Source organism: Camelus dromedarius, chromosome 4, assembly GCF_036321535.1.
Source record: "Camelus dromedarius isolate mCamDro1 chromosome 4, mCamDro1.pat, whole genome shotgun sequence".
Taxonomy (NCBI): Eukaryota; Metazoa; Chordata; class Mammalia; order Artiodactyla; family Camelidae; genus Camelus; species Camelus dromedarius.
Window position 1 is genome coordinate 40,749,116 of NC_087439.1, and position 5,638 is coordinate 40,754,753.

A 5,638-nucleotide genomic window follows, 5' to 3' on the forward strand; every position below is an offset into this window, starting at 1 on the left:
CACTTTAATGTTGTCTTAATGACAAACGTGTCTTTTGTTTTAATTAAATCCCCCTCTTGTAAGTTTTAATGCTTTCTGCAAAATTCAACAGTTCAGTCTGGAGCCAAAGAAATAAAACCTTGATGACTCTTAGAGAGTTTAAGATTAATGCTGGAAGAAATCACCTTGGTTAGTCATGCCTATTCTTATTAACAGCCTGAAGTTTGCTTCTGCTTCAGAAGAGGTGAAAGTGTGATGTGAAGCCAATACTCAGTGGATCATGTTGTATGGTTTGTTTTTAATCATTCAATTCAAGGAGTAGCTAGAATTGCATTTTGAATTATTATATTATTGTACATGCTATCAAATAGTAACCAAACAATATGGGACATGAACGTGCAAGATAAACAGAAATAAGTATCTTCCTTCCTCTTTAGATTATGTCATCAAAACAAGTGAATATTCTATAGTTTGAAAGCAATATAAACACATTTTTAATGGAAGCCCACGTGTAACTGTCATGAATGCCTTTCCAAATAAGAATATTGTGGGCAACAACTCAACATCAACACATGTATCACATTGGGGAACTTGTAATTGTTCCCTCAGAATATGCTATGAGTGCTGCAGTGTTTAATCAATTAATCATGCGGCTACTGTTCTGCCAACTGTCTACCAGGTAAGCTGTGAGTGTATTTGCATAGTATACATGAACTAAGAATATGAACACAGAAAAATGCCTTTTTTAAATCTGCTTTCCCTTGTTCAAAGCACAAGACAGCAAAGCCAGTTGAAACTCTAGACTAAGAATATTCACACATGGCCTGAGAGTAAATGGTATCCCTTAACAACTGGTATTATTTAATGTTTGATAAAAATACTGCTCACATTTTTATCAATGGGTAAAAATAATATCTAATATCTACTGAGCAATTACTACATGCCAGATACCAGGCCAAATGCTTTGTATAGAACCTCATTATTCTCACTATTACACTATTGCAGTCATTCTCAATTGGGACTATTTTGACCCCACGGGGTATTTTGCAATATCTGGAGTCATTTTTGGTTGTCAGAACATGGAGAGAAAGGGTTGTCCTATTGGCATGTAAGGGGTAGAGACCAAGGATGCTGGTAAGCGTCCTTCAATGCACATGACAGCTTCTGCAACAAAGAATTATCCAGTTCAACATGCAAATGGTGCACAGATTGAGAAACCCTGCCCCACTTTTATCTTAATTTAACAAATGAGAAAAATTAGGCTTAAAGAAGTTAAGTAAACTGCTCAAGTTTACAGAGTTAGTAAGTGGCTGAGGTGGACTCAAATCCGGCATTGTTTGAATCGAAAGCCCACCCCGCTCTCCACCATGTCACACTCTTGCTGCATTGCACCTCACTGGAAAATCATTTGCCTCACTATATATAATCTTGTAAATTCAGCAAACCTAGTGCTTTGAATCAGAGGTCCTAAGTTTAGGTGTAGGGAGGGCTGCTCTCTACCTCTTTGATCTTCACAAGTCATTCCAATTCTCATCAGTAATCTGGGGACCGACAGCTTGAGCTTCCCTAAATGTTTCTCCTAACTTTCTATGATTCTAGCTCCAAGCCTATTAGCAAGGTTACCTGATTGCCTCTCCATCCCTCTGCTGGGTGTTAGAGTAGGCCTCTCTTAGACTTTGACCTTATTCTGTTCTTTGCTTCCCAGCAAGCAGTAGAGGATTCCCTGGACTGGCCCCCTGCTGACTCTACCTTCTCTGTGGAACAGAATTTTGCCTTCAGTGATGCCATGGGTGATTTTTCCCACCCTAGAGAACAACCCAAACTCCACTGGGGAGTTAAGGGGGATTTGGCACTGCCCTTTCCCTCCAATTGTCTATGGAGTATCAGATATTCCCTAGGGAAGCCACAAAGAGTTGACTCTCTCCCACTTTGAAGTAGTAAAGATTCCAAGGGGAGGGAATCCACAGCCTGACCTCCAAACCAAATAGCTAAGGACCCAGTGTATGTTGCTCAGTTACCTGCATGCACCCCAGGGATCAATCTAAAACAAACAAAGCTAACAGGCAGCATGAAGCTAGATTCTCCATGCCCTGGGTCACCTTATTTTACACCCATTACAGAAGTAACACACATGCCCCCAAAATAGAAGCTTTGCTAACCCACTGCATCAGGTGCTGTAATTTGTCTCTAAATAGAGATTTGAAGTAAAAGAAATAATACTTCCTACCATCTACACTTTTGAAGGATCAGATTTGTTTCTGTAGAAAATGAGATATGGAAGAACACATAAGAATGCACTAAGATATCAAGCAGAACTTAGCCCAGTAATGTGAATTTCATTCCACAGTATTTACAGATGTGATTGACAGAAGGAGTTCTGGTTCTTGAAACCTGCCTATGTCATCCAGAGGTGATGGGTTTTTCTGCCCCAGTTAAAATATATATAGGTCATTTCAAAGAGGGCTCATGCAGCTATGAATCCAGGAGCTCTTAACTATATGATCAAAGCTTGAAATTTCTTCATAGGTTGCTACAGTCACACAATAGTGTGAAGTTTTTTTTGAGGAGATATAAGATATAGGCACTCATAATCATGATAGTTCATTCATAATAATCCATGATTGGTAATCTGGGGAAGTAAATAAATTTCTCAAAGTTTAAAAAAAATATATATTCACACATTTACATTAGAACCTGAACTTCAACAAATAGTTGCTTCTTATCCTCCTAAGTCACCTCTCGGACATGCTAACAAATAACAAAATTATCCAAAGTGGATCGCATTTTCCTGTTGGAGGAGGTTATAAAGAGGACATGACCACAGGTTGACCCAGGAACTGGTCCCCAGCAGCTGAAGCTGCAGTCCCTTATCCCCACCCCGTCCTTGGAATGGACATTCTGCCCACTATTCCAGGACTCAGAGCCACCTCAAGGATGCAGCCTTGGGAAAGTAAAGTGTTACTGAGACCATCTAGACTGTCTATCTGACTATCCCTCATTAAGGCCTCTATATAAACTCTCAGAATTCTGGTGGGTGGGTGCAGAGACCTACTCATCTTGCAGCCACCCAAGACAAGCCTCGTATATAAGTTCCCTTGCTTATCAAAACTGTCACCTACCAATCTGGAGTGATCGGCCTCTTTCTTCAATGTCCTGGGGCCGGTTTCTGATTTTACCCAGGGTACCCCCTAGGTTGAAAATCAATATTCCTTTGTCTCCACCAAATCAGCTTCTCCCTGGCAATGGTTCTAATGATGATTAAGTAGTATTATAAGAGAGAAACAGGAACCCTCCAATATCCAGAACCTTGAAATTTCCAGTGAACAAGTGCAAAGGAACGGCATCTGAATTATCCCTGCCATGAAATCCCCTCTCCACCCCCAGCCCTACCTGGTGTGGCAGAGCTTCTGCTTTAATCCTTCCGAGGGAGGCAGGAACTGCTCCCTGGAAAGGCCAGCACAGTTCAGAAACACAGGCACATTTCCCATCAGAAAAACAATCCAGATGATAGGAACCTTATCTCTGGCCTTGTTGCTTATGGTACCCCAGGCAGTCAAGTTCCCTCAATCTCACAGACCATACAGCAGGGGAGATGCCCAGTGTAGCACAACTGGTTAGATTCAAAGTGGCCTTCCCATTGTCTGAAAGCTAACCAAAGGCCTTAGAAATAAAGCACAGTACCTCTTTGAGCTTCAGACGCAGCAAAAATGGAATCAACTGCTTATAATAGAAACCTAGGCTAATTTGATTCTAAAATAATTCACTGTTTTCTGGCCATCTAGTTATTGTATCCCCACCCTTATCCAATATCCTACCTGAAAACACACACACACACACACACACACACACATACACACACACACCTTTTCTTTTATTCCATGTATTTCCAAATGCTTGAGCTGGCTACACCAGGCTAGAGCTAGGACAGCTGAAGCTGTCACAGAGCTATCTCCCCTGACATATAAGTCGGCCAAACTGCCATAGCCAAGTAGCAATCACTTGTCTTTTCCCTCATCTCCTCAGAGCAGAGGCTGAAGGTTCAGGGTGGTTTTAGAATATGGACAGGGGTCTCCACAGCCAGGAAAAAGCCATCTGATGCCTTCCACTCCCCTCCCCCAAACCGTGCTCAGCAGTCGTGACTCCCCTTAGGCTTGCATGCGGGTCTCCAGAGGTGAGAGGAGCACGGATTAGCCCACTGCGCTGCCTTGCCCACAGCATAGTATAATATTAATTAGTCACCTTCCTTATTATTCAGTCAAAATATGCCAGACTGAAATAAATTACATTCTTAGCACATATTTCACACCCCTGGATCAAGTCTTGCAAGGGTTTTCTTTTATTATTTATAAGATCATGTGCTGTCTTCCTGCAGAAAATGAGATGGTCTGCATGAGGAAAAAGGTAAAAGAAATGCAGAGAAATGAAACAATCAGATATTCCCTAATGATATTTAAAAATAGAAAATTTGCTACTGTTACATACAGCATGTTCCATCTTTTGAGATTTAATGGCTCTCTTGTGGTTTAATGGAGAATTACTTTCAGTAATTGATTATTAAAATTTAAAATTGCTAACCATCTTCATTATTAGATGAGCGAACATGTTATCCTTGTAATTAAAAAAGCCCGAGACTCACTTTCATCCTGTTGACAGAGCAGGCAGACTGTCTCCGCACTCAGCCTTGATGGTTTCAGGCTTCTTGTCTGACAAAAATAACCAGCCAGTCATTTGATGATGAAAATGCAGAACATCCACAGAGACTGAGCAGAAAATATAATGAACAAAAAATAAAATAATAAAAAGCCCTACAAGCTAATTAAAGTTTTCAGTCCCGACTCATTAAATGCTCTGCACCACTTATGCGGTATTTCAGTGTGCTGTGTGTGCTCAGGTAACACAGGCGCCATCCTGTTAGTCCAGCCTCCCTCCACGTGCCTTCAGAAAGCATCACAACCTTTCCTCCTCCACCAGCAACAGCACCTGCCCTTTCACATTTCACCTCCAGACGTTACCATTACAAATTGTTGGTTTCAGCAGCATACTATACAAAGGGATACTGGAAAAATACAGGGTGATTTCCTGCTCTTTGGATGTGTTTAGGATGTGTCCAGACTGGCATGGAGCGCTGCAAGGCTTAAGCACCCTGCTGAATCCAAACAGTGGTACCTCAAAACCCCTGGCAAAGTCCCACATCCCCAGAAGGAAAGCTTTATCAGTCAGTTATCCACACACTGGGGATGGAGAATTTGCCTTGATGTATCTCCTTCAGTGTTTTCATCTTGTTAAAGAGTGTTCCTTTTGTGAAGGCAATACTCAGTGATTTCCAAAAGGAAATTTGATAACTGTCAATGAAAAAAGTCAATCAACGGGGACATTTTTCACAACTCAAGTATTAGACAGATGTCAGCCTTTGGGAGAGGAAAATCCAGCAGATTTGAGAAGCACAAACATGAATGAACCAAAGCTTTTTGTAAATGAAGATATATTCTGAAAAACAAGGAAAGACATCTGAATATCAGCATTCCTATAAAGTCCCAATTGTTTAGCTCACATAATCCCCATTCAAATGTCAATGTTTTAAAAAACTGACTAATCAATGACTTGCCAAAATATATATTTTTAATTCAGACCCTCAAGGATGTTATCTCTGCTTCAACCC

The 5,638-nt window shown here is 40.9% G+C and overlaps 1 non-coding gene across 1 annotated transcript; it reads left to right on the forward strand.

Moving 5' to 3' along the window:
* Positions 1-2,424: 2,424 nt before the first annotated feature.
* Positions 2,425-2,555, forward strand: LOC116153164 (small nucleolar RNA SNORA25). The gene has a single exon (XR_004136958.1). It is a non-coding gene; the product is annotated as a small nucleolar RNA SNORA25 (small nucleolar RNA).
* The last annotated feature ends 3,083 nt before the right edge of the window (positions 2,556-5,638 follow it).